The sequence below is a fragment of the Schistocerca serialis genome, chromosome 8 (genome assembly GCF_023864345.2).
Source record: "Schistocerca serialis cubense isolate TAMUIC-IGC-003099 chromosome 8, iqSchSeri2.2, whole genome shotgun sequence".
Lineage (NCBI taxonomy): Eukaryota > Metazoa > Arthropoda > Insecta > Orthoptera > Acrididae > Schistocerca > Schistocerca serialis.
This window is the reverse complement of record NC_064645.1, coordinates 271,632,014-271,647,002: the sequence shown is the minus strand read 5'-3', so window position 1 is coordinate 271,647,002 and position 14,989 is coordinate 271,632,014. Positions and strand designations below refer to the sequence as shown.

The 14,989-nt window shown below is 39.5% G+C and overlaps 1 long non-coding RNA gene across 1 annotated transcript; it reads left to right on the top strand.

Moving 5' to 3' along the window:
* The first annotated feature begins 553 nt into the window (after positions 1-553).
* Positions 554-1,552, top strand: LOC126417181 (uncharacterized). The gene is made up of 2 exons (XR_007575535.1): positions 554-809; positions 1,109-1,552. It is a non-coding gene; the product is annotated as an uncharacterized LOC126417181 (long non-coding RNA).
* Positions 1,553-14,989: the final 13,437 nt, after the last annotated feature.

The window sequence follows — 14,989 nt, the reverse complement described above, 5'->3', positions numbered from 1 at the left end:
CTACTAACACCACCTTCGTGCGTCTTTATCACGAAGGCTGTGCCAATAGTTAAAGTATTTAAGAAAAGAGCAATAGAACGGGGCGAATTGTGGATTTAACTGTATTACGCTCAACTTTGCGAAAAAGCCGGATACTGTAAAAATCCGCCCGGACTCCGGACAAGGAGCTAAAAAGGAGGACATGTCCGGATTAAACCGGACGTCTGGTCACCCTGGGTAGAATCCAGAATGTTATAGCAAATGGAAATACTTGTGAGATGCAAGTTACGTTGCACGTATTGTACACAAGCCATTTACATTTCTATTAGGTTTGTTATCTTTCTTCTTATACAGATTTAACAGTGACTACAAAATGAAGATGCAAGGGAGACAAACTCGGGAAGAAAGCAGTTATAACACTGAAGAGCAGACCACAGCGTCTGGAGGCTTTGTGAATTTTGCAGAACAGCACAGGGAAGTGAAACAATCCCAGGAAGGATGAAGTGTGCTATCAATAGCCACATTACTGTCGCAATCTTACCGGGAAGAGAAAAGATGAGTTCCTGCCCACACGTATGTTAGGAGCAGGGCATGAGGGAATCAAGACTCATACTGTCATCGTTTTCTTTATCTAACTTCCGCTTACCCAATGGTTAGGCATAAATACGGGCTTTCAACTGCCACGCAAAACAGTCGGTCGTCAGGAAGATGGGGTTAAGCGGTGCCTTACTTGTACTAGCTGTGTTCGGTGCCCTAACCCTGGCTTTGCCACTAGATCATGTTAATAACAATGGCCATAACGACATTGATGAATCGAACCAGACACACGGGTACGTACAGTTTTCTTTCGTTCTTTTTTCCTTTCTTTGCACATAAAATAAGTTGTCTAGATGAAAGCCTGCCCAAGTCAACCAAAATACGCGTTTACCAAAAGAAGCGAATTTAACAGTTACGAGTTGTGGAATCGTCTGGAAAACATGTTTTAGTGCAAAGTTCTTATGGATAATGGCACAGACGAACCAGTTTCTGTCGCTTAATTTTGTTTGTATTACTTCTTTCATATCATTAACTTTACAGTTTAGCAGAAGCACATGATAATAAGAACGTGATGTATGCATTTTCTGCACAGATCAACTGGTCAGAAATTGTCAGCAGCACAGATCCCGTATGAAACAATAGAGGTCAGTTGGTCTCTACGGAAGGTAATGGCTCGGCCATTTCCTATTGATTGCTACCAACCACAACAAATTGGCCACTGTAAGCCTGGTTATCAGGCAATAGGCGACAAGTGCTGCCACTTTGACGAACTATGAAGTACGGAGCCAGTGATTTTGAGGAGTGCTGTATTGTTTTTGGCCCTTGGATTTGACTTACTGAAAGCAGAGGATTTACTTAAGAAAACTGTGTGAGAGCAGGTTTTACGGACTGGTATCATATTTCGCAAAATATTGATAACTTGTTGAAGGTAATTAGATTTCAAGATCTCTTATTGTAAAAACAAGACTGTAAAATCTTTTGCAACTATTTGTAAAGTTTAATAAATAATGCATGGAAGTGCACCAAATAACTAAAAGTTGCATTTTCGTTCAAGATAATTTACCTGCAGTGAAGAATTAACAGAAAGGTTCATGACATACTATTTACTGAGTCAGTTACAGCACAGTACCATGAATGTTGCCTCCACATATGATGTTCTTATTACTGCTTAGAGAATACTATTAATTTCTTTATAATACTGTGTGAAACAAGAAATAATGGGAGACACTTTGAAATAAGATCTTTAAGTAGCCAAATTAATGCCTGATAATTTCATACATATAATATTTAATAGTAACAGGAAATACTGTACTTTGACACAGGAATTGATACAATATGTCGATCCTATAATATTTAGTAGTAACAGGAAATATTGTACTTTGACACAGGAATTGATACAATATGTTGACTGTACCACAGTCGTAACAGCAAACAACATAGCAACCCATGCTGAATGTATAATGCATTCCCCAACCTTCAGCATTCACAATTTGTGTGTGTCACAAAGCTTACACAAATGAAAGGTAAGGGCAAACAGAACTGTATGTAAGATCACAACTCCACTATATGGTCTCAACAGTTATATTTACCTAAGAAAATTAAAGATTTAAGCAGCATGTAGTGCGGACTTGCATGTGCATGTTGTAGGGTGAAAATAACTGCAGAAAACTGAAAATATATACTTTTGATGCATTACAAAATGCAAAAAATTAAAGCCATAGTAATGCTAGTGACACATTTCCCCACTTCCTTTACAAGTATTATCATCATTGTTGTTGTTATTTGTTATTCGCCTAAGTTGTTGATGAAATATAAAAAAAAGGTAACACAGTTCCTCATTTTATCACTTCACAAAAATAGCCCCAATTTGTTCTTGTATCCATTCTGGTTCAGTGGGCAAGTGTCACCTGAAATCCAAAACTGTAGGATCTGATCACTAGTTAGTCCTTTGACTTTCTACAACACTTAACTTGATTTTCACCTCTGGCTGTTTTATCACTACCCTGTCGAAGTATGTGCAAAATGAATAATTTTAGATATAATTAACACAGCATGGTGATTCACAGCACAAAATCTATAAATGATGACGATAGAAATGCTAGAGATAAAATTAAATTGAAATATTTATTTTTTGTAGCAAGATGTAATGGTCTGGGATCTTTTGCAAAATAAAGTGACGAGAAATGCTTTCATTTTCTGTTTACGGCACAGGCAAAAATATACAGTCAGTCATCACCATTTCAGTCCTAAGTCACAAAAAAGTCTTTTAGAATGTGCTGGTGTTCACGATGGGATCGATAAATAACAATTACGTCATCCATACTACTTCTGTTCACACAATAGCATTACGTCATACACGCAGGATTACAAGAGAACAACAACAAAGATAACCCACTGCCTTGTAGACAGTTACAGCAAAGATGACATAAGGTGCCAGATTACCAACATACTAACACTACCACTCATTCTGTCAACAATTTCAGCTTATGGGTAAGATATATGTGTTGCTTTCTAGCAAGTGGTTTAGTTAATACAAAAGCAGGCATTTCCTTTGACTGCAAGCACTTACATTGTGTAATAAAATGTCTTTTAGCACAAATATGTTTCAATCTAAAATGCAGCACAGGATTTTGTGACAATCTAACAGAATTTGTTGTGAGGAATTATAATAGGAATTTCATGCATATTATTTAACAATTCTCCTGTCAGCCTCCTTGGTTGCAGAATTTAAACGTGCATATTCAGCTTTAGTGATTGATGTGGCAACAACCGTCAGTCTTTTGCTTTCACAGGAATTATATTTTTCCCCTTCGTAAGTTTAATACACCCAGTAGTTAAATCATATACAAATATTAAGTTAACAAAACCAGTTACATACATTTATTTAAAATCCCCTTTGTAAAACAGAATGCCATAGTTCATAGTACACTTGAGCTACTGAAGGACTCTTAGTGCTGTCCTACGCACAGTTGTAAACTTACAGTTATACTGACTTAAAATACTTGCTTTTTAAGATATGTTAGGTCTTCTATTAGTACTGATTTACAACTAACTTCTCACACTTCCATGTGTTGTAATTAACCCTGTCTTTCAGTTTCTCTACCACTAGAGTGGTGGATTTCATCAAACTTAAATTTGAGTTTTTTTTTAAACATTAATTCTCAGGAATCACATAACTGATTTCTTCAAGGGAAAAAAAAATCAAATTAAAAGCGGATGAGTCTGATGATCCAATAAACCATTACAAGTGTCACAAGCAAGTTGCTTGTTCAGTTATTTACATTTCTTAATTGATAACCAAAAGTGCCCATTGCCTACCAAAAATCATATAACAATGCCAAAAACCCAAAAATACAATCCACAGATCGAGAAATTCACATGTATTGGATCCTTTATTACATCCTAGTATCGAGTGTGTCATTGTGGCTTGACTGAGATGATTACATTTCAGAGTGCACTAATGTGATGAATGCTGAACTTAACAGTTGTTTTGATTCTGATTTAGAGCTCTTAGTCAGAGACATTCTAGTAGCATTTGAGGACCATGCGCACACACAGGTAACCTTATGTGATCTGAGCAAAGCTTTTGACTGTGTTGACCACTCACTTCTGCTCTCTAAACTTGAGTACTATGGAATATGTGATAAAAGTTTAAAACTCATCAAATCATACCTCAATAAAAGGAAACAGGTGGTAAGTTCAGGAAGTCATCTGTCAAACACACTCGAGGTTCAACACGGAGTGCCCCACGGATCTAAATTGGGACCACTTCTTTTCCTTGTACACATAAATGACTTACCAGGAAATATACACTCCTGGAAATGGAAAAAAGAACACATTGAAACCGGTGTGTCAGGCCCACCATACTTGCTCCGGACACTGCGAGAGGGCTGTACAAGCAATGATCACACGCACGGCACAGTGGACACACCAGGAACCGCGGTGTTGGCCGTCGAATGGCGCTAGCTGCGCAGCATTTGTGCACCGCCGCCATCAGTGTCAGCCAGTTTGCCATGGCATACGGAGCTCCATCGCAGTCTTTAACACTGGTAGCATGCCGCGACAGTGTGGACGTGAACCGTATGTGCAGTTGACGGACTTTGAGCGAGGGCGTATAGTGGGCATGCGGGAGGCCGGGTGGACGTACCGCCGAATTGCTCAACACGTGGGGCATGAGGTCTCCACAGTACATCGATGTTGTCGCCAGTGGTCGGCGGAAGGTGCACGTGCCCGTCGACCTGGGACCGGACCGCAGCGACGCACGGATGCACGCCAAGACCGTAGGATCCTACGCAGTGCCGTAGGGGACCGCACCGCCACTTCCCAGCAAATTAGGGACACTGTTGCTCCTGGGGTATCGGCGAGGACCATTCGCAACCGTCTCCATGAAGCTGGGCTACGGTCCCGCACACCGTTAGGCCGTCTTCCGCTCACGCCCCAACATCGTGCAGCCCGCCTCCAGTGGTGTCGCGACAGGCGTGAATGGAGGGACGAATGGAGACGTGTCGTCTTCAGCGATGAGAGTCGCTTCTGCCTTGGTGCCAATGATGGTCGTATGCGTGTTTGGCGCCGTGCAGGTGAGCGCCACAATCAGGACTGCATACGACCAAGGCACACAGGGCCAACACCCGGCATCATGGTGTGGGGAGCGATCTCCTACACTGACCGTACACTACTGGTGATCGTCGAGGGGACACTGAATAGTGCACGGTACATCCAAACCGTCATCGAACCCATCGTTCTACCATTCCTAGACCGGCAAGGGAACTTGCTGTTCCAACAGGACAATGCACGTCCGCATGTATCCCGTGCCACCCAACGTGCTCTAGAAGGTGTAAGTCAACTACCCTGGCCAGCAAGATCTCCGGATCTGTCTCCCATTGAGCATGTTTGGGACTGGATGAAGCGTCGTCTCACGCGGTCTGCACGTCCAGCACGAACGCTGGTCCAACTGAGGCGCCAGGTGGAAATGGCATGGCAAGCCGTTCCACAGGACTACATCCAGCATCTCTACGATCGTCTCCATGGGAGAATAGCAGTCTGCATTGCTGCGAAAGGTGGATATACACTGTACTAGTGCCGACATTGTGCATGCTCTGTTGCCTGTGTCTATGTGCCTGTGGTTCTGTCAGTGTGATCATGTGATGTATCTGACCCCAGAAATGTGTCAATAAAGTTTCCCCTTCCTGGGACAATGAATTCACGGTGTTCTTATTTCAATTTCCAGGAGTGTAGATGTAAAGACATATATGTATGCAGATGACACAACTTTTCTATCTGTAAACCATGTACTTGATAAGCTTGTAAGTGATATGAAATTGGCAAAAGAAAATGCAACATCATGGTTTAATGCCAATGGTCTGCTATTAAATGAGGAAAAGACCCAGAATATGTGGTTCAGTCTATCAAAGACTACAAAAATAGAAAAACAAAAGGCAAAGTTTTTAGGTATTGTACTTGACGACAGTCTAACATGGAACTCTCATGTTGATCACATAGTGGTTAGGCTGTCAAGAGTTATATATTTGTTGAAGAGACTGATGTGTTGTGTGACATTTGAGTACGTAACGACAGCGTACTTTGCCTTTTTTCAATCTGTATTAAGGTATGGGATAATACTCTGGGGAAACAGCAGAAAAATAAATGAAATTATGGTGATCCAGAAGAAAGCAATCAGAGCTAAGGTAGATAATAGAACACATTGTAAACCATTGTTCATTAAATACATAATTTTAACAGTAATTAATTTATATATTCTTGACAATGTTAACTACATATTTGCTGAACTACCTAATTTAAGTGTAACAAATGAAAGGCATGGCTACTATACAAGATCGTGTACTTCTCTGCTGTTGCCACAAAATAGATTAGCTAAAACTAACAATAGTCATAATTATATTGCAATTAAAATATATAACAAATTGTCTAAAAATGGGTTAATCAAGCCTGACAAATTATTTAAAGACAATGTTGATAACTCCTTGTTAACTAATCCATTCTATTCATTAGAAGAATTTTTAGAAATGCCCAATATCATCTTAAATGTGTAAAAATTTATTTTGTGAAATTAATAGGTTAAGTGAACTGATGAAGTCTATTGTATGTAATAATGCTGAATGACTAATAAAGAATCTGAATTATTTGTTTACCTTTGCCGTGAGGTAGGTGAGCTGGTTCTGGAGCTGTAGGAAGGCAACAGCATACTATCTCCAATGTCAATGAAAGCAATGTGGTGTTCAAACTTACTTTTAGGTTGATGCAGCATTACCTTTTTTGATATTTTCTGATACCCTATGCAGTACTTCACATCAATGTTATGCAACATAAATGGATATTGGCTTTCAATAAGCAAAAACCCTTTAGCAAATAGTGTGAAATATAAATAAAGGAGTGAGAAATGTGCACATTATAATTACACATAAATAAATGATAACCCATTAAAAGCAAAGATAACTGTTAATAAAATGATCAGATTTAATACTAAGTACTGACTTCAATATTTCAGGAACTATTTGTTACATCTACATACATACTCTGCAAACAGCTGTTTTTTGTGTGACAGAGAGTACTTAGCATTGTACAACATGTTTGGGTTTCGTCTCATTCCTAATACAAATGGAGTACAGCATGAATGGCATGTTGCAATTAGTTTAATCTTGTCTACTCAGTCCTTATGAGATCAGTATGTAGGGGGATGAAGAATATCTGTAGATACTTTGTAACTAGGCTTTTGCTAGTTAATTGGTGCCTATCATCAAGCATCTGCCTGTTTAGGTTTTCCAAAATTTTTGTACTTTCAACATTGCAGCCCAGTGAGCAATCGTGATAATCTAATATATAAGAAACTATCAGCCTCGATTGCAGTAATGAAACCAACCCTTACCTAGGTTTCTCCTCAAATAATTGAGCCTTCTTCAGAATTATGCCTGAATCTATAATTTGTCTAAGAGGGCATGGTCTAGAAATAAAACTAAAACAGCCTGAATAGGCGTAGTCACATTTTAAAAATGCGGTACATAAGTACTAAGTCAACACCAAGCTGTAACTTAAGCTCTGGCGTGCACCTTGTCTCCATGGACGCCGTGGTGTGGGCCTCGAGAGCTCACATGAAACTAAGTGGGACTAGATAACACACTGCAAAACAACATGGTGGGGAACATTGTGCATGTCTAACTGAGACCATGACTGTGAAAGATAATTTCCCTGAGACTCTCTTAAGAACCAAACAAATCTGGCACCATGTGTGCCAGCCCACTTTGTATATTTTCAGTATCCCCTGTTAGTCCTATAAGGTAAGCATTCAGTATACTTCAGAAATATTCAAAGATTGGATGCACAAGTGATTTGTAAGTAGTCTCCTTCTTAGACTGATTGCTATATCCTTCCAATGGATCAAAATTTGTCACTTGCCTTACCTAGGTATTCGATTTCATATTCCCCCCCATGAACCATGGACCTTGCCGTTGGTGGGGAGGCTTGCGAGCCTAAGTGATACAGATACCGTACCGTAGGTGCAACCACAACGGAGGGGTATCTGTTGAGAGGCCAGACAAACGTGTGGTTCCTGAAGAGGGGCAGCAGCCTTTTCAGTAGTTGCAAGGGCAACAGTCTGGATGATTGACTGATCTGGCCTTGTAACAATAACCAAAACGGCCTTGCTGTGCTGGTACTGCGAACGGCTGAAAGCAAGGGGAAACTACAGCCGTAATTTTTCCCGAGGGCATGCAGCTTTACTGTATGATTACATGATGATGGCGTCCTCTTGGGTAAGATATTCCGGAGGTAAAATAGTCCCCCATTCGGATCTCCGGGCGGGGACTACTCAAGAGGATGTCGTTATCAGGAGAAAGAAAACTGGCGTTCTACAGATCGGAGCGTGGAATGTCAGATCCCTTAATCGGGCAGGTAGGTTAGAAAATTTAAAAAGGGAAATGGATAGGTTGAAGTTAGATATAGTGGGAATTAGTGAAGTTCGGTGGCAGGAGGAACAAGACTTCTGGTCAGGTGAATACAGGGTTATAAACACAAAATCAAATAGGGGTAATGCAGGAGTAGGTTTAATAATGAATAGGAAAATAGGAATGCGGGTAAGCTACTACAAACAGCATAGTGAACGCATTATTGTGGCCAAGATAGATACGAAGCCCACGCCTACTACAGAAGTACAAGTTTATATGCCAACTAGCTCTGCAGATGACGAAGAAATTGAAGAAATGTATGATGAAATAAAAGAAATTATTCAGATTGTGAAGGGAGACGAAAATTTAATAGTCATGGGTGACTGGAATTCGAGTGTAGGAAAAGGGAGAGAAGGAAACATAGTAGGTGAATATGGATTGGGGGACAGAAATGAAAGAGGAAGCCGCCTGGTAGAATTTTGCACAGAGCACAACATAATCATAACTAACACTTGGTTTAAGAATCATGAAAGAAGGTTGTATACATGGAAGAACCCTGGAGATACTAAAAGGTATCAGATAGATTATATAATGGTAAGACAGAGATTTAGGAACCAGGTTTTAAATTGTAAGACATTTCCAGGGGCAGATGTGGACTCTGACCACAATCTATTGGTTATGACCTGTAGATTAAAACTGAAGAAACTGCAAAAAGGTGGGAATTTAAGGAGATGGGACCTGGATAAACTAAAAGAATCAGAGGTTGTACAGAGATTCAGGGAGAGCATAAGGGAGCAATTGACAGGAATGGGGAAAATAAATACAGTAGAAGAAGAATGGGTAGCTTTGAGGGATGAAGTAGTGAAGGCAGCAGAGGATCAAGTAGGTAAAAAGACGAGGGCTAGTAGAAATCCTTGGGTAACAGAAGAAATATTGAATTTAATTGCTGAAAGGAGAAAATATAAAAATGCAGTAAGTGAAACAGGCAAAAAGGAATACAAACGTCTCAAAAATGAGATCGACAGGAAGTGCAAAATGGCTAAGCAGGGATGGCTAGAGGACAAATGTAAGGATGTAGAGGCCTATCTCACTAGGGGTAAGATAGATACCGCCTACAGGAAAATTAAAGAGTCCTTTGGAGATAAGAGAACGACTTGTATGAATATCAAGAGCTCAGATGGAAACCCAGTTCTAAGCAAAGAAGGGAAAGCAGAAAGGTGGAAGGAGTATATAGAGGGTCTATACAAGGGCGATGTACTTGAGGACAATATTATGGAAATGGAAGAGGATGTAGATGAAGATGAAATGGGAGATATGATACTGCGTGAAGAGTTTGACAGAGCACTGAAAGACCTGAGTCGAAACAAGGCCCCCGGAGTCCCATTGGAACTACTGACGGCCATGGGAGAGCCAGTCCTGACAAAACTCTACCATCTGGTGAGCAAGATGTATGAAACAGGCGAAATACCCTCAGACTTCAAGAAGAATATAATAATTCCAATCCCAAAGAAAGCAGGTGTTGACAGATGTGAAAATTACCGAACTATCAGCTTAATAAGTCACAGCTGCAAAATACTAACACGAATTCTTTACAGACGAATGGAAAAACTAGTAGAAGCCAACCTCGGGGAAGATCAGTTTGGATTCCATAGAAACACTGGAACACGTGAGGCAATACTGACCTTACGACTTATCTTAGAAGAAAGATTAAGGAAAGGCAAACATACGTTTCTAGCATTTGTAGACTTAGAGAAAGCTTTTGACAATGTTGACTGGAATGCTCTCTTTCAAATTCTAAAGGTGGCAGGGGTAAAATACAGGGAGCGAAAGGCTATTTACAATTTGTACAGAAACCAGATGGCAGTTATAAGAGTCGAGGGACATGAAAGGGAAGCAGTGGTTGGGAAGGGAGTAAGACAGGGTTGTAGCCTCTCCCCGATGTTGTTCAATCTGTATATTGAGCAAGCAGTAAAGGAAACAAAAGAAAAATTCGGAGTAGGTATTAAAATTCATGGAGAAGAAATAAAAACTTTGAGGTTCGCCGATGACATTGTAATTCTGTCAGAGACAGCAAAGGACTTGGAAGAGCAGTTGAATGGAATGGACAGTGTCTTGGAAGGAGGATATAAGATGAACATCAACAAAAGCAAAACAAGGATAATGGAATGTAGTCAAATTAAGTCGGGTGATGCTGAGGGAATTAGATTAGGAAATGAGGCACTTAAAGTAGTAAAGGAGTTTTGCTATTTGGGGAGCAAAATAACTGATGATGGTCGAAGTAGAGAGGATATAAAATGTAGGCTGGCAATGGCAAGGAAAGCGTTTCTGAAGAAGAGAAATTTGTTAACATCCAGTATTGATTTAAGTGTCAGGAAGTCATTTCTGAAAGTATTCGTATGGAGTGTAGCCATGTATGGAAGTGAAACATGGACGATAAATAGTTTGGACAAGAAGAGAATAGAAGCTTTCGAAATGTGGTGCTACAGAAGAATGCTGAATATTAGATGGGTAGATCACATAACTAATGAGGAAGTATTGAATAGGATTGGGGAGAAGAGAAGTTTGTGGCACAACTTGACCAGAAGAAGGGATCGGTTGGTAGGACATGTTCTGAGGCATCAAGGGATCACCAATTTAGTATTGGAGGTCAGCGTGGAGGGTAAAAATCGTAGAGGGAGACCAAGAGATGAATACACTAAGCAGATTCAGAAGGATGTAGGTTGCAGTAGGTACTGGGAGATGAAGAAGCTTGCACAGGATAGAGTAGCATGGAGAGCTGCATCAAACCAGTCTCAGGACTGAAGACCACAACAACAACAACATTCCCAAAAATTGTTACACCTAGATATCTGCACAAGTTGACTGATTGAGAAGTGGTAGTGACCGGGTACCACTTTTCCGCATTTTGTGAAGTGCACATTTTTCCATTTCTCAACATTTATAGTAAGTCGTCTGGGCTTTGAGGTTGTACTTGAATCACTGGTCGATAATAGCAGCATTACTCATGGAGCTTCAACAAAGTTCATTATCTGCAACATTGTCCCCAGAATAGATCATGGCCCCCTGGTTCTGACTTGAGTGAAAGGCTTGAAGCAGACTTCAAGAGTTCTGCTATAAGCTAGGTTGCAACTTCCTAGACTTGTGCCATAGGGTTTTGAATTGAGCTAGATGTGCAGTACTCATCAAAAGCTGCTACCCATGTAATGACTGTGTGTAGAGTGCACACTCTCCATCCAGTCCAGATAAGGATAGCTATAGGAGACCTGGAAGTATCAGTGTAAATTGAAAGAATGCCACCCCCAGGTGAGAGTATTAAAATCCTGGTGGTTATCTACTGAAGCATTCGAGCAAACTGTCATAGTTTGAAGCACCCCTAAAAAGTAGTGAAGCTCACATAATACTAGGTAAGCTGGTTAAAACCCACATTTGACAACAATGAAATTTTTTGATAAAATGTAAGCGCATATAAAGAATAGGTTAATGGAAAATGGAGATGGTGTATTTGTTGCAGTAAACCAGAAATTTGCATCTGCCAATATAAACTGAAGCTGTGTGAGAGATTGTTTGGGCTAGACTATGAGGGGTGGGCATAATTCATAATTGGGTCCTTCTATCAACCATCAGATTCACCTCCTGATGTGACCACAAACTGGGGAGTAAACTTCATTCCCCAGCCATACTGTAATCATCTGAGGAGACTTTAATTATTGAGCAGTCAATTAGGATAATTATAGTTTTGTTAGTGATGGGTGTGACACAACATCCTGTAAAACATTAATAAATGCCTTCACTGAAAGCTATTTATAATTGACAGTCCAAAACTCCATTCGTGATGGACATATATAATGGCAACAAATAGACTGACATATTAAAGGATGTTCACATGGAAGCTGGTACCAGTGACAATTAAGCAGTTGCAATCACAATTATTACCGAAATACAGAGGGCAACTAAAACAAGTAGAAAGATTTATAAACTGGATAAAGAAGCAGCAAGGAAATTGAAACTTTTAGTTATATGGAACAGATTATGAAGGGTAGGACAAATGGTCACAGGTTTGTTTGACCCATGGGAGACGCTGAAGAAATTGAACTTGCAGACACTTGAAAATAGACGCAAACTATTTTGTGAAAGTCTTCTTACAAAATTTCAAGAACCAGCTTTAAATGGTGATCCTAGGAATATACTATGACCCCTTACATTTTGCTACCATAGGGATTACAAAGACAAGATTACACTAATTATAGTGCACACAGAGGTGTTTAAGGAATCACTCACTGTGCCCTCGTTAAGTAAATGGAGTGAGAAAAAGCCCTAATAACTCGTACAATGGTATGTACCTTTTTGCCATGCACTTCACAGTGGTTTTCAGGCTATAGATATACAGGGCATTCAGAAATTCCCATTACAAACTTGTAGAGGACTTGAAATAGGAACCCATGCCAGGAAATGTTATCCAATGATGCTACAGAGCATCAAAGTTATAGACATTGGCACTTGTAAATGTTTGTATATACAGGATAATTCTGTGATGATGTTACAAACTTTCAAGGCTGATGGAGACAAGAAATGTATCAATTTGAGATAAGGCTCTCTAGTTTGAAAATGAATGAGTCAAAAGTTACAAGTGAATTTCATTACATTACCTCTTGACAGTGGAATACATGTACCAGTACTGCTAAGATTGTAGGTTATGCAACTTTCAGAGATATAATATGGACCAAAACAAGAAAAAGTATATAATAAACAGGGACTCTAAAAGGCGTACCCAAGGATCTATGAGCACTTGTTTATCTTCACTAGTGTTTATCTTCACTAGTGTGAAACACACCTCCTCTATTGAAGAAATGCTCACAGTTTTTAAGGTATACATTTTAGAGCCTATGTTTACTAGACATTTTGTCTTCTTTGGTTCACACTACCACATCTGAAAGTTTCCTACCCTACAATCTTAACAACAACAGTACTGATACATGTATTCCACTGCCAAAGGTATCAGAAAGTTTTTTTTAAAAAAGGCTGTCCTCATGTCCTCATCTTATAAAATTTTGTTCTTGAATTGTTTACTGTCCTGTTTCTTGGCACTGGACTTTGAATATTTAGACAGCATTGGTGTAAATTTTCTCACCATGTGCCTAAGTGACACATGCCCAGTCAAACCCCTATTCTTGTCACTTCTCAATTACCCATAAAAGGGAATAAAGAAGACTGTCTACTTTTATTAAAAAGCAGGTTGTAATTCATGCTGAATTTATCATGCTTTCACTTCAGAGAAAGTCTTGCTATTATGTCTTAATTTCATTTTCACAGTTACAGTTGATTTCGCCACTGCATTCAGATTTAAGGAGGTCACCATAAGGAGTAGACTGTTCTTTCTACAAAATTTGAAACTAATGTTTATCCACAATTATTACACTTTTGTCTGGTGATTGCATACATTGCGTTCGCCACCCAACCCACTTGGTAAGCTCACCCAGACGCAATTCTAGCAGCTGCCCACTATAGACGGACTGAATATTTAATTTTGTTTGAACTAATATAGAAGAGATATTAATCCACAAATATTAATTTCCTCACAAAATGTTGCTCACTTCAATGCATGATTACACGCACCCGTGATCGACGCTGCAGGCTCACTCGTAGTAGAATGACTCATTTGCGTCTGCCTAATCATACATTAAACTGGGATAGTAGAGCATCCCCACACCATCTCTGCTGCTCTGGTTTGGCACAGATAAGTAAGGGCCAGAATTGAAATATAGGACAGTACCAGTATTTCAACCTTTACATGGTTCAAAAAATAATACATTTTTGCTGTTAATATACAGCTACTCATTTACTTAAGTAGCTTGCATTTTGCCTGAATCTACATTTTTTTGTTAACTAAAGCATATATCTACAGAAATATATTACCTAGAGCAATACATCAACAAAAATAATCAGTTTTTGAAAATATAGCTTAATTGGACACACAAAAAATCTACTTCCCAAGTGGCAGCAGGAGAACACACATACAAAGGTGTTAAAGTTTGCAAGCTTTTGGAATCATTGGCTCCTTATAGCAGAAGGGTTGAAGGGGAAGGAAAAGGACTGATGAGGTTTGGGAAAAGTGTAGAGTTTAGAGAAGTCACCCAGAACCCTGGGTCAGAGGAGATTTACCAGATAGGATGAGAAGGAAAGACTGATTCAAAGCAAGTTTTCAAAAGGAATCAGTGTTATATGTGATTGGACAGTCTGGAATGTTAAAGATGGTGGGAGTGGCGAAAAGGAAAAGCAGAGGGTGGTAAAAGATAGAAAAAAAAAACAGAAGAAAAGCAAGGAAAAAGACGGGAAAACTTCCTAAGAAAATAAAGAGAACAGTCAAAGGGTTAACAAAAGGTAATGAGTGGATGAGAATTTCTCACAAGAAATGCTGCCTTTGTGACACAAAAAGTTATGATCGGGAAAAAAATTCAATCGGGAAGGCGTGAAAATGGACAACATTTTAAAAACTGGGCAGACAGAAAGATGAAGTAATTTGGAGAAAATGTAATCTACTGTGTTTAGCAAATAAAATAATGTAGCAAATGGCAGTA